The following is a 13,231-nucleotide window of genomic DNA, read 5'->3' as shown; positions in this document are numbered from 1 at the left end:
TCTCAGGGACCAGACAGTCACTTAAATCATTTCAAGCAATAGATGGTTAATTTTAAGGACTTGAGCTCAGGAACCCAGGGAAAGACAGATTGGTCAGCCCAGAGGTGATCCGACCTCAGAACAGCTCAGACCCACCATTAGGCATGTTTAATGTGAATGCAAGGGCACCCAGATCACCTGGGGAATCTTGCGAAAACGCAGATTCTTGTTCTGTAGCTCTGGAGTGCTGTGCACATGCCTACAGTTCTAACCAATTCAGTTCAGTTCAGTCGCTCAGTCACGTCCAACTCTGCGACCCCATGGACTGCAGCACACCAGGCCTCCCTGTCCATCACCAACTCTCAGAGTCTACTCAAACTCATGTCCATTGAGTCAGTGATACTATCTCATCCTGTGTCCCCTTCTCCTCCTGCCTTCAATTTTCCCCAGCATCAGTGTCTTTTCAAATGAGTCAGTTCTTTGCATGAAGTGGCCAAAGTATTGGAGTTTCAGCTTCATTATCAGTCCTTCCAATGAATATACAGGACTGATTTACTTTAGGATGGACTGGTTAGCTCTCCTTGCAGTCCAAGGGACTCTCAAGAATCTTCTCCAACACCACAGTTCAAAAGCATCAATTCTTTGGCCCTCAGCTTTTTTTAGAATCCAACTCTCACATCCATACATGACAACTGGAAGAACCATAGCTTTGACTAGACGGATCTTTGTTGGCAAAGTAATGGCTCTGCTTTTTAATATGCTATCTAGGTTGGTCATAACTTTTCTTCCAAGGAGCAAGTGTCTTTTAATTTCATGGCTGCAGTCACCATCTGCAGTGATTTTGGAAAATAAAGTCTCTCACTGTTTCCACTGTTTCCCCATCTATTTCCCATGAAGTGATGGGACCAAATGCCATGATCTTAGTTTTCTGAATGTTGAGCTTTATTTAAGTCAACATTTTTACTCTCCTCTTTCACTTTCATCAAGAGGCTTTTTAGTTCTTCTTCACTTTCTGCCATAAGGGTGGTGTCATCTGCATATCTGAGGTTATTAATATTTCTCCTGGCAATCTTAATCCCAGCTTGTGCTTCCTCCAGCCCAGCATTTCTCATGATGTACTCTGCTTATAAGTTAAATAAGCAGGGTGACAATATACAGCCTTGACGTACTCCTTTCCCGATTTGGAACCAGTCTGTTGTTCCATGTCCGGTTCTAACTGTTGCTTCCTGACCTGCATACAGATTTCTCAAGAGGCAGGTCAGGTGGTCTGGTATTCCCATCTCTTTCAGAATTTTCCACAGTTTGTTGTGATCCACACACTCGAAGGCTTTGGCATAGTCAATAAAGCAGAAGTAGATGTTTTTCTGGAACTCGCTTGCTTTTTCGATGATCCAACAGATGTTGGCAATTTGATCTCTGGTTCCTCTGTCTTTTCTAAATCCAGCTTGAACATCTGGAAGTTCATGTTTCACATATTGCTGAAGCCTGGCTTGGAGAATTTTGAGCATTACTTTGCTAGCGTGTGAGATGAGTGCAATTGTGCGGCAGTTTGAGCATTCTTTGGCATTGTAGTTCTAACCAGTCGCTGGTGATGCCCGTGTGGCTGGTCCACATATCACACTTTGAGTAGTAAGGAAGAATTCCATTACAGATGTGGTGTATTTATCCTAGTATGAGTGATTCTCAAGGGTGAGCGTGCATCAGAATCACCTGGAGGGCTTCTGAAACCACAAACTGTTGGGCGCTGCCCCAGAGTTTCTGGGTTAGTAGCTGTAGGATGAGCTGAAGAGTTTTCATTTCTAAAAGTTTCCTCGTGGTGTTGATACTAGGTTGATGCACACTGGGTCCAACCCTTTGAGAACCAGCAGTCTAGTGCCTCTACCCACTATGTTAGAGTTCTCCAGATAAACAAAATAGATCATATGTATATGTTGTATAAAAAGATTCATGACAAGGAATTGACTGTCACGATTATGGGGGCTGACAAGTCCCAAGATCTTCAGCCAGCAAGCTGGAGAACCAGGAGACCTGATGGTGTCATTCCTGCCCAAATTCTAACGCCTGAGAATCAGGACAGCGGATGATGCGGTTCCAGTCCTAAGCGGGAAGGCCCTGTAGGTGATGGTTTCTGAGGCTGCTCCACTTGTCTCTGTTGAAAAGCAAAGACACATGCCTCATGCTGGCATGTCTCCCAGAGCTGAGAGTGTGTCCCTCTATCCACAGCCTTGTGCTCCACTCGGTCCCTCTCTGGGCCAGGCCCATTTCAGACAGGCTTCCTGCCCTCTCGGAGGTTACCTCCTACTGGAAAGAGACTGCAGATAGATAACCAATATGACTTAGTAGAATTAAGTGCTCCCAGACCATTTGTGAGAAACAGAGCCAGGTGGCAGGCCACCCAGAATGTGGCAGCAGAAGGGAGAGTGACCCCACGTCACGGTGTTTAAGGGGCAAGAGTGGCCTTAGTGACCGCGGGCCTAGCTACGCTGGTGTCGCTGACACCAGGGTTATCTGGTGATATTTCGGTTTGTAGGAAATGCTTTTACACTATGTTTTGCTACTGCCCTTTTTGGGAGCAGATTTCTCAGATCCCTTTCATTTTCACATTGAATTAGATTGATGACAATATATATTTTGAGACTGTGTCTATTTGCAGTTTTAAATCACTCTATTCCTCAAGAACATCTGTTATGATTCTCCTTTTGTTGTGTTGTTCTCTTCTTTCATACCATCTTCTTTTACCTAAAATCTTCTACCTTCTTTAAAGACCTGTAGTTATATTTCTCATTTGTACTCTTTATAAACTCTTTTCAGTCCATAACACCCCCAATCACTCTCCTATTTGTAGGTGTATACACCCTATTTTTTTTCTTACCCAGTCAGAAAATTAAAATGCTCTGAATTTTTGTCCTTTTCTATCTCATTAAAGTTAAATATATAAATGTGGTAGAGATAAAATTATTCTTTTTGCCCCTGCAGTCTCGCTGTTAAACAGTTGTGTGTCAAGAGTGCCTTGGCAGAGGGCTCACGTATTTGCTACATGGAAAAGTTAGATGACAAATGACTTGGTCTCATTCTGTTGAAGGATGACTTCCAAATCCTTGTCTCCCTTCCCTCAGCTGTTTCCACCTTACAGTTTGCCTCCAAACTATATGCCAGCACTGCTGACTGGCCCAGTTTTCACTCCTGATGGTGCCGTCTTTTCTCCTCATCTCTTACTCCTCCCTCCGGTTCTCCCATCTCCACCCCAACCCCGACCCCCCGTACTTTCCTGTCGCTTGTAGTCCTGGCCACTTCTGCATTCCTCAAGCTTTATTGCACGTGCAAACTTTGTGCTGTTGTCTAAGAGCAACAAGACTTGGTAATTGCTCTCAAGAGGCTGACTTTCTTGACCTCATATTTCATAGTTATGTGATGATTAGGCAACAACATCAGGATGCATTTAGGAAGTGCTGACTTCGGGTGGTGCCGTGTGGGAGACAACATACTTTGTCAGATCCTTTCTGCAAGAACCTGGTTGGTCAGATAAGACCCAGACATGTTGAAAGCTAAGTCAAAACACAACCCCAGTCTTAAGATAGCATTGGTTTATCTGGCAAATGATTGGCACATCAGCTCTGTAAGCTTAGAGGAGGATGAGATCTCTAGAGGCTGAAACGGGTGATGTCTTTTCGGTGGAGGAAGGACTTGGTTCGTCCTGGAGGAGCAGGTCAGGTGGATGCCATTTGGTTGGCAGAGTCTGATTCTGATGATAGGGATGGGAGAACAGTGGAGAGAATTAAGGCCTGGGGTGGAGGGCTGGGCAGGAGCAGAGATAGTGGGAAATGAAAACTGAAGGAGAGATGGGGAGGAGACCATGGCAGGTCTGGAGCATGAGACCAGGTGGTTTGTAGAGTCATATCCATCCCAGAGTATGAGTGGACAGTTCTGCCCTTCATCATTGCTTTTCTATTTTCATACTTCATGTCGCTCTCCAGGTGAAAGGAAAAGAACTCGGACTGTTGGAGCCCATTCCCTATGAATTCATGGCCTGATGGATGTAAAAATAAAGACCTGGACTGTAAAAAAAAACAAAAACAAAAACGAAAAAAACAAGAATGAATGAAACCTTAAAAGAAGATAACATAGCAAGACAAGTTACAGACCACTGCTCCCCTTAGCCACAGCTAGAAAGACAGGCATACTATGTGCTTATTTCTGCTTCATGAATCTTCTAACTTATTTTTATTTTTCTGAATGCATGGGTTTCTACCACACATGATCACAGATTTTTCACATGTTCTGTGTTTGATACACCATCATTTTGTGTGATTCCAAGCAAAAATGGGTTGCTTATTAGTACAATGAATTTCTGCAGAACCACGCTTAAAATAACATTCCCATACACTACACTTGCCCACTGGGTGGTTTCTGATCAGACATCCATATAGTAGCTGCAGCCAGATTACTCCCACCACATCAGACCCACAAATGCGGAGGAGCTTAAACCAGGGGTGACTTTCTCTTTATTTCCTTTCTGATAAATTTTTATAAGATCAGTCTTTATGACTTAAGTACTAAAGGGAATGCCTGCTACTTGGCTTGGTGTTTTGGGGGGCAGAATCACAATGGAAAATAACTCTTGAGAAGTGAGCTGGGATGCCTGGGAGTCTTGGCCTCAGAAAGAAGACTCTAAAGGAAATAGCCATTTTCTCTCTTTAGAGGATCTAAATCCTTTTCAGAGTACTTATTTAAGACAACTTAGAGATCCCTGGTTGCCATTTATTGAATTATTCCTCCCTCCAGAATGAAACTTCAGGTCACTACTCCTTTGAATTCATTTGGTAGGATATGACTACCTTATCCATCAATGACTGGGAAGTAGTTCTAAGTGGTGAATATTTTATTTCAACCCCTTGAGGAAGAATTGGTTCTTTAGTGCATCAGTTCCTGGGGATCCAAACAGAACTCCTGAAATGTCTACTTGATGTCTTTGGATGACCTCCTTAGCCTTATGGAAGGATGAACAGCTGACCCTTGAACAACACAGGTTTGAAATGTGTGGGTCCACATATACATGGATTCTTTTCAATAAATAGTATTTTCATTTAATTAAGTGTGGGGAAAAGCTTGTCTTTGATTAGAGATCACAATAATCAAATCAAAAGAACTAGGGTTTGAGTCCCAGTTCTGTACAAGTCATTTCAACGTACTCCCCTTGGGTGAGTCATGTATCAGTTCCTTCATTTCTGAGACAGATTAGCAGTATGTGAATCTTCTGCTACATGGGGTGGATGCCCCCGACCCCCATGTTCTTCAAGGGTCAACTGCTTGTTATTGAGTGTCATTGTATGAGAATAATGCACGTGTGTACCTTCCGTGGAGAATGAACTGTGGTGTGGCAGTGACCTCCGAAGCTCACTGCCTGACTGGAGGCAGTACGGTGAACCTTTTATATGGGGCGAGGCCCCCGCTTATACAGGGGCAGGCAGCCCCTGGGAGAGGCCTGTTAACATGTATGGCCAGGACTTTCATGACTCCTGGAAGACACAGCTAAGACCTTGACACGTGACAACACAAACCTTCTTGGGAAGGAAGGCAGCCCAGCCACCTCGTCATCCTGAAGTCCCCCCTCCCTCCCTTTTGCCAGTCCATCACCAGATCCTGCTGGGCCAGCTCATTTGTCCCCACTGCCACCATTCCAGCCCATCATCTCTGTCCTCTTGCATGGATTCCCAACGTGTCCCCCCAGTTCCACACATCAGTCAGTCAGTTCAGTCGCTCAGTCATGTCTGACACTTTGCGACCCCATGAATTTCCAAATTGCTGCTAAAAAAAAAAAAAAAATCAAACATATTTTATCACTCCCTCCCTTCAAATCTTCCAGTAAGGATTTCTACCTTTAAACTGAAAGTCAGGATCTTCAGCAGGCCCTGCACCGGAATGTCCCCTCCCCCATCTTTGAAGCACTTTGTCTTTCTCTTAAGGCTCAAGTTTTGTTCTAGCTTTTATTACACACACCAGTCTACTGGCTGAAGCTCTAGCTAATGCCTTATGCATAATAGGGACTGAATCTGCATTTCAGTACAGATGAGGTCTCAAGGATCCCATGTCATATAGCAGAAAGTTGTTTTGACACCACAGTTACAGTCATTTTCCTCCATTTTTCCACTTCAGTGGTCTATCCCTTGTCTTGCTATGTTATCTTCTCTTAAGGTTTTATTCTTTTTTTTTTTTTTTTTACAGTCTAGGTCTTTATTTTTATACCCATCAGGCCATGAATTTATAGGGAATGGGCTCCAACAGTTCAGGTTCCTTTCCGTTGGTCCTCACGAAGTGTGCTTCTCTGGGTGGAGCAGGCTGGCACTTCGGATGAACCCAAGTCCCTTTCTCTTTGGCTTCCTTCTTTTTCTGATCATTTTCCTTCACATGTTTCAGGAAGCTATCTCAGCTCTTAGAGTGCTTAACATGCTCGATACGCACATTAATTCTCTTGGCAAGAATCTTGCCCTTGACTTGTTTGTTTACAACGATGCCGACAGCATGCTGGGTAACACTATAGACTCTCCTGGTTTTGCCATGCTCACTTGTGGGGCAATCCTTTTTGAATAGTACCCATTCCCTTGATATCTACAATATCACCCTTCTTGTATTCACATGTATGTGGCCAAAGGTACAGCTCCGTGTTTTCTGAAAGGCCTAGAGACCGTGCAGCCCCTCCTGTTTCCCTTTGTGTTGGTCATTTTGGCGAATTACCGGAAGATGGCGGTTCCAGCCAAATGGGCTCTTTCTTCTTTTGTTTTATAATATGTGTGCTCTGTTATTTATCCTAACATTACTTTTTCTTTTTGCTATATTTTTTTCTGCTTTTTTCTCTTTATTGAGATACAGTTGACAAATAACATTGCTAACACTACTCGTTATTCTGGTGTCCACCTGTATACCTTTGTTCCTTTATTTCCATGACTATACAGTGTTTTGTGATCATTCACCTTTAAATCCAAACATGCATATGAGTCAGTGCAGGTATCTGTTTCGCTATGTCTTCTAATATGCCTGAGTATATTATTTTGAAATAGTCACGCTTGAACATCTGTTGATGTTCACTATTGGAATTTCTTATTGAAATAAATATTATTATAATTTACTTTCTTTTTATTTTTCCTTAATCTTTTACTTAGGGTTTTACATTTGTTTTCTCTTTGAAATTATATAGATAGATGGTTAGTTTCAAAGATTAATTCAGCATGGCACAGGGGACCTTGCTAAATACATGTTAGAAAAAGTGAGCACATGTTCTGATTGAGTGAAGAACCACTGTTTTAAGCAATTTCACTTTCACTTTTCACTTTCCTGCACTAGAGAAGGAAATGGCGACCCACTCCAGTGTTCTTGCCTGGAGAATCCCAGGGACGGGGGAGCCTGGTGGGCTGCCGTCTCTGAGGTCGCACAGAGTCGGACACAACTGAAGCGGCTTAGCAGCAGCAGCAGCAGCAGCAGCAGTGTCTACTTTGAAGTTGCCTACACGTAGGGTGACTGCTCCCTGGTTGGCCTGGAACAGTCATGATTTACTCCTGTTGTCCTGGCAGAATTGTTAATTATGTCCCTTTCATTGTCCAGAGACCCTGTTTAGATAGTAAATTGTATCACCACATGTTTTTAGAAGCATTTCTTCCTTTTACCATCATGATCACATTATTTCCCTTTTCAGCAGCATTCTCTGTGTCTAGTCAGCCTTTGACAAAAAGTGCGAGGTCCCTCCACTATTGAACTTTTCACTCCTAAAACCTGCCAGTATTCTCTTCTACTCATCCTTGAAAAATCTGAAATTGCTGTTTAAATACCTTCAGTGCCTTTTTTTCCCTCTCACTAACTTGAGCCTGTCTTCATCAATTCTCTTAACTTACTCTTCTATTTTTGGCATTTCTACCTTAATCCCCTTTCCACTTTTTTTTTTAACATAACCTTGCTGTTCTGCCAGATTTTCATACTTTCACAAAATTAATTTTGCCTTATCTGACAATTTGCAGCTTCAAATTTTTGCCTATAAATAGACCTTGTTAGCTATTTTAGTCCAAATTCTCTTTTTGCTTTGATGTATTTCTTTGGTGTTGACACACATTAAAATAAGCATTCCTCAATTCCATTTTTAGCTGACTTCTTTATATATTACCTTTGGATTGTACCTTAAACTGCTCTTACTCTGATATACAAGTACCTCCAAACAGCATTCCTTTGTTACTCTTTGAGGAAATGCCATATTTTTGTTTTATTTTCTTTTTTTTAAAGAGTAAAGGAATTTTAACTTTTGGATTAAGACATTTGGCTCCCAAGAGTTTTAAAGATGCTTAGTCTAACTTTTTTTATTGTGATAAAATGCACATTACATTAAATTTGCCATTTAAATATTTTTAAAGTGTACAATTCAGTGGCATCAAGTACATTCACAATGATGTGCAGCCATCAGCACTGTCTAGCTCCAAAGCTTTCCATCACATACCAAACAGAAACCCCACACCCACTGAGCAGTCATTGTCCTTCCCCCTCCCCCAGCCCCCAGCACATACTCATCTGCTTTCTGTCTCTGTGGATTTGCTTCTTCTGAACATTTCATACAAATGGAGTAATATATTTTGTGTATGTCTGACTTTTTTCACTCAGCATAATTTTTCAAGGTTAATCTGTTGTACCATGTGTCATCACTTTATTCCTTTGTGTGGTTGAATAGCATTTCAGTGTATCAGATCAGATCAGATCAGATCAGTCACTCAGGCGTGTCCGACTCTTTGCGACCCCCTGAATCGCAGCACGCCAGGCCTCCCTGTCTATCACCATCTCCCGGAGTTCACTCAAACTCACGTCCATCGAGTCCGTGATGCCATCCAGCCATCTCATCCTCTGTCGTCCCCTTCTCCTCCTGCCCCCAATCCCTCCCAGCATCAGAGTCTTTTCCAATGAGTCAACTCTTCTCATGAGGTGGCCAAAGTACTGGAGTTTCAGCTTTAGCATCAATCCTTCCAAAGAACACCCAGGGCTGATCTCCCTTAGAATGGACTGGTTGGATCTCCTAGCAGTCCAAGGGGCCCTCAAGAGTCTATAGACAGACCTTATATTGTTTATCCATTCATCTGTTGATCACTCTAATTTTTATTAAGTCTTTACTACAGCATGAAATGAGTGGTACAGTATAGCATTATAAGTGCAGTGAATGGTACAGAGATATTTTATTTTAAACTTTTAATTTTATATATGCATACAGCTGATTAACAATGTTGTGATAGTTTCAGGTGGAAAACAAAGTTACTCAGCCATAACATGTATCCATTCTCCCTCAATCCCCCCCCATCTAAGCTGCCACAAAACATTGAACAGAGTTCCCTGTGCTATATAGTAGAAACTTGTTGGTTATCCATTTAAAATATAGCGGGATGTACATGTCCATCCCAAACTCCCAAACTATCTCTTCCCCTCATCCCCCTGCCCCCGCTGGTAACCATAAGTTCATTTTCTATTAGTCATTTTCTGTTTTGTAAATGAGTTCATTTTTAGTTTCCACCTATAAGGGATATTATATCTTATACGATATTTCTCTGTGTTTGACTTACTTCACTCACCATGACAATCTGTAGGCCCATCTATGCTGCTGCAAATGACATTATTTCATTCTTTTTAATGGCTGAGGAATACTCTCTATATGTGTGTATGCGTGCTATATCTTCTTTATCTATCCAGTACAGGGATATTTTAGATGAGGGTCTTAGTAGGTGACATGTGACTAATGCTGGGGATAGAATGTGCAGAAGAGGTTGTAACATTTGGATATATTTTCTTTGGGGCATTTTATATTTTTTATGTTTGGGTATTTTATTTAACTTTTACCTGCTTATGATCGCATTGATTAGAAAAGTTTGCAGGCTGCTCCTTTTTCCATAAAATTCATTTGTTTAACAAATATTTGAATGCCTATAATGTGATGGGAACTAGTGTGGTTACCTTTGATGGATACAAAGTTCTGGTAAAGATATGGTTTGGAAGTTATCAGCTTATGGGTATTATTTAAAGCCATAGGACCAAGACCTCCCAGGGAAGAGTCCATAGTGCTGAGGAGAGGACCCAAGACTCAGCCCTAAGGTGCTCTTGGTGATAAAAGAAAGGAAAGAAGGATGTTGAGGAAGAACAGGCAACCTCGTAAAAGCAGGAGAGTCTGGAGGAAAAAAGTGTTGGAGGGGATGGCCCTGGTGTCAAGTGCTACTGAGTGAGATGGGGAAGAGGTTGGAGCACGGGGTTTAGCAAGGTGGTGGTCAGAAGGGAGCTCAGTGGAGTGGAGAGGATCACAGCCCAGCTGGAGTGTGCTAAGGAGCACATGCTGTAATATTTTAACGTAGTTCTGAACATTTCATATATTCTGAAACATAATTCAGTGGCAGAAAAAGATTCTAGTTGTGCATTTTAACTGAGCCACTTATTATCTCCCTATCAACATGTGACAATTGCATCACTTCCAATATTTGCTATTACCAACAAGACCACAGTGAGCAGCTCTGTAAACTTTCTTTCCTACTTTTAGCATCATTTCCTTTGACTAGAGAGACAGAAGGGAAGATGCTGGTCTAAGAGCAGAACAGCTTTAAAGCTTACAGTGCTCGTGTGCTCAGACACTTTCTGAAACCAGCACCTTGACTGCAATTCTCAGTGGAGCCCTCCCAGAACAGGTCTTTCCTTGTATTTGCCTGTGACTTCTTTTAACCTTGAAAAGAGAATTTAATGAGAAGGACTAAACCCACATTAAGGGTTGAAAAATATACACAGCTAGTTTAGTTCAGTTCAGTTGCTCAGTCGTATCTGACTCTTTGTGACCCCATGGACTGCAGCATGCTAGGCCTCCCTGTCCATCACCAGCTCCTGGAGCTTACTCAAACTCCTGTCCATTGAGTCGGTGATGCCATCCAACCATCTCATCCTCTGTCATCCCCTTCTCCTCCCGCCTTCAATTTTTCCCAGCATCAGGGTCTTTTCAAATGAGTCAGTTCTTCACATCAGGTGGCCAAAGTATTGAAGTTTCAACTTCAGCATCAGTCCTTCCAGTGAATATACAGGACTGATTTCCTTTAGGATGGACTGGTTGGATCTCCTTGAAATCCAAGGGACTCTCAAGAGTCTTCTCCAACACCACAGTTCAAAAGCATCAGTTCTTTGGCCCTCAGCTTTCTTTAGAGTCCAACTCTCACATCCATACATGACCACTAGAAAAATCAAAGCTTTGACTAGATGGACCTTTGTTGGCAAAGTAATGGCTCTGCTTTTTAATATGCTGTCTAGGTTGCTTCCAAGGAGCAAGTGTCTTTTAATTTCATGGATTCAGTTACCATCTGCAGTGATTTTTGAAGCCCCCCCAAATAAAGTCTGTTACTGTTTCCACTGTTTCCCCATCTATTTCCCATGAAGTGATGGGACCAGATGCCATGATCTTAGTTTTCTGAATGTTGAGCTTTAAGTCAACATTTTCACTCTCCTCTAACACTTTGATCAAGAGGCTCTTTAGTTCTCTTTCTGCCATAAGGGTGGTGTCATCTGCATATCTGAGGTTACTGATATTTCTCCTGGCAATCTTGATTCCCGCTTGTGCTTCACCCAGCATGATATACTCTGCATATAAGTTAAATAAGCAGAGTGACAATATACAGCCTTGATGTACTCCTTTCCCGATTTGGAACCAGTCTGTTGTTCCATGTCCGGTTCTAACTGTTGCTTCTTGACCTGAATACATATTTCTCAGAAGGCTGGTCAGGTGGTATTCCCATCTCTTCATGAATTTTCCACAGTTTTTTGTGGTCTACACAGTCAAAGGCTTTGGGATAGTCAATAAAGCAGAAGTAGATATTTTTCTGGAACTCTCTTGCTTTTTTGATGATCCAACAGATGTTGGCAATTTGATCTCTGGTTCCACTGCCTTTTCTAAATCCAGCTTGAACATCTGGAAGTTCACGGTTCACGTACTGTTGAAGCCTGGCTTGGAGAATTTTGAGCGTTACTTTGCTAGCATGTGAGATGAGTGCAATTGTGCAGTAGTTTGAGCATTCTTTGGCATTGCCTTTCTTTGGGACTGGAATGAAAACTGACCTTTTCCAGTCCTGTGGCCACTGATGAGTTTTCCAAATTTGCTGGCATATTGAGTGCAGCACTTTCACAGCATCATCTTGTAGGATTTGAAATAGCTCAACTGGAATGCCATCCCCTCCACTAGCTTTGTTCATAGTGATGCTTCCTAAGGCCCACTTGACTTCCCGTTCCAGGATGTCTGGCTCTAGGCGATTGGTCACACCATCATGATTATCTGGGTCCTGAAGATCTTTCCTGTATAGTTCTTTGTTTTCTTGCTACCTCTTCTTAGTATCTTTTGCTTCTGTTAGGTCCATACCATTTCTGTCCTTTATTGTGCCCATATTTGCATGAAAAGTTCCCTTGATATCTCTAATTTTCTTGAAGAGATCTCTAGTCTTTCCCATTTTTTTGTTTTCCTCTATTTCTTTGCATTGATCACTGAGGAAGGCTTTCTCTCTCCTTGCTATTCTTTGGAACTCTGCATTCAAATGGGTATATCTTTCCTTTTCTCCTTTGCCTTTCCCTTCTCTTCTTTTTGCAGCTGTTTATAAGGCCTCCTCAGACAACCATTTTGCCTTTTTGCATTTCTTTTCTTGGGGATGGTCCTGATCACTGCCTCCTGTACAGTGTCATGAACCTCTGTCCATAGTTCTTCAGGCACTCTGTCTGTCAGACCTAATCCCTTGAACCTATTTGTCACTTCCACTGTATAGTCATAAGGGATTTGATTTAGGTCATAGCTGAATGAATGGTCTAGTGGTTTTCCCTACTTTCTTCAATTTAAGTCTGAATTTGGCAATAAGGAGTTCATGATCTGAGCCACAGTCTGCTCCCTGTCTTGTTTTTGCTGACTGTATAGAGCTTCCCCATCTTTGGCTGCAAAGAACATAATCAATCTGATTTTGGTGTTGACCATCTGGTGATGTCCATGTGTAGTATTTTCCCAGCTAACTAAATAGTTATATTAAGAGGAAGCACATGTATAACAATTGCCAACCCATGTGGAACCACGATGTGAATGTGATGCCGCTGTTCGTTATTAGCTCTTTTTCACCGAGATCTTGGTATAACCTTAAACCAGATACAGCTGAGGAAAGTACTCAGCCATGAGCTTCATCGTCCACTCCTATGTTCCTATGCATTCATGTGAGTGTGATCCTAGCTGGGACTTAAG

The 13,231-nt window shown here is 42.2% G+C and overlaps 1 protein-coding gene and 1 pseudogene across 1 annotated transcript in view; one reads left to right on the top strand and one right to left on the bottom strand.

Annotated features, from left to right (window-relative positions):
* MYLK (myosin light chain kinase) overlaps positions 1-13,231 on the top strand; it is a 190,334-nt gene that overhangs the window by 52,537 nt on the left and 124,566 nt on the right. The gene's annotated exons all lie outside the window — the stretch shown is intronic.
* On the bottom strand, positions 6,226-6,698 carry LOC128045796 (60S ribosomal protein L21-like; annotated as a pseudogene).

Source organism: Budorcas taxicolor, chromosome 1 (assembly GCF_023091745.1).
Source record: "Budorcas taxicolor isolate Tak-1 chromosome 1, Takin1.1, whole genome shotgun sequence".
NCBI lineage: Eukaryota > Metazoa > Chordata > Mammalia > Artiodactyla > Bovidae > Budorcas > Budorcas taxicolor.
The sequence above is the reverse complement of the archived record's forward strand: the minus strand, read 5'-3'. Positions and strand labels throughout refer to the sequence as shown.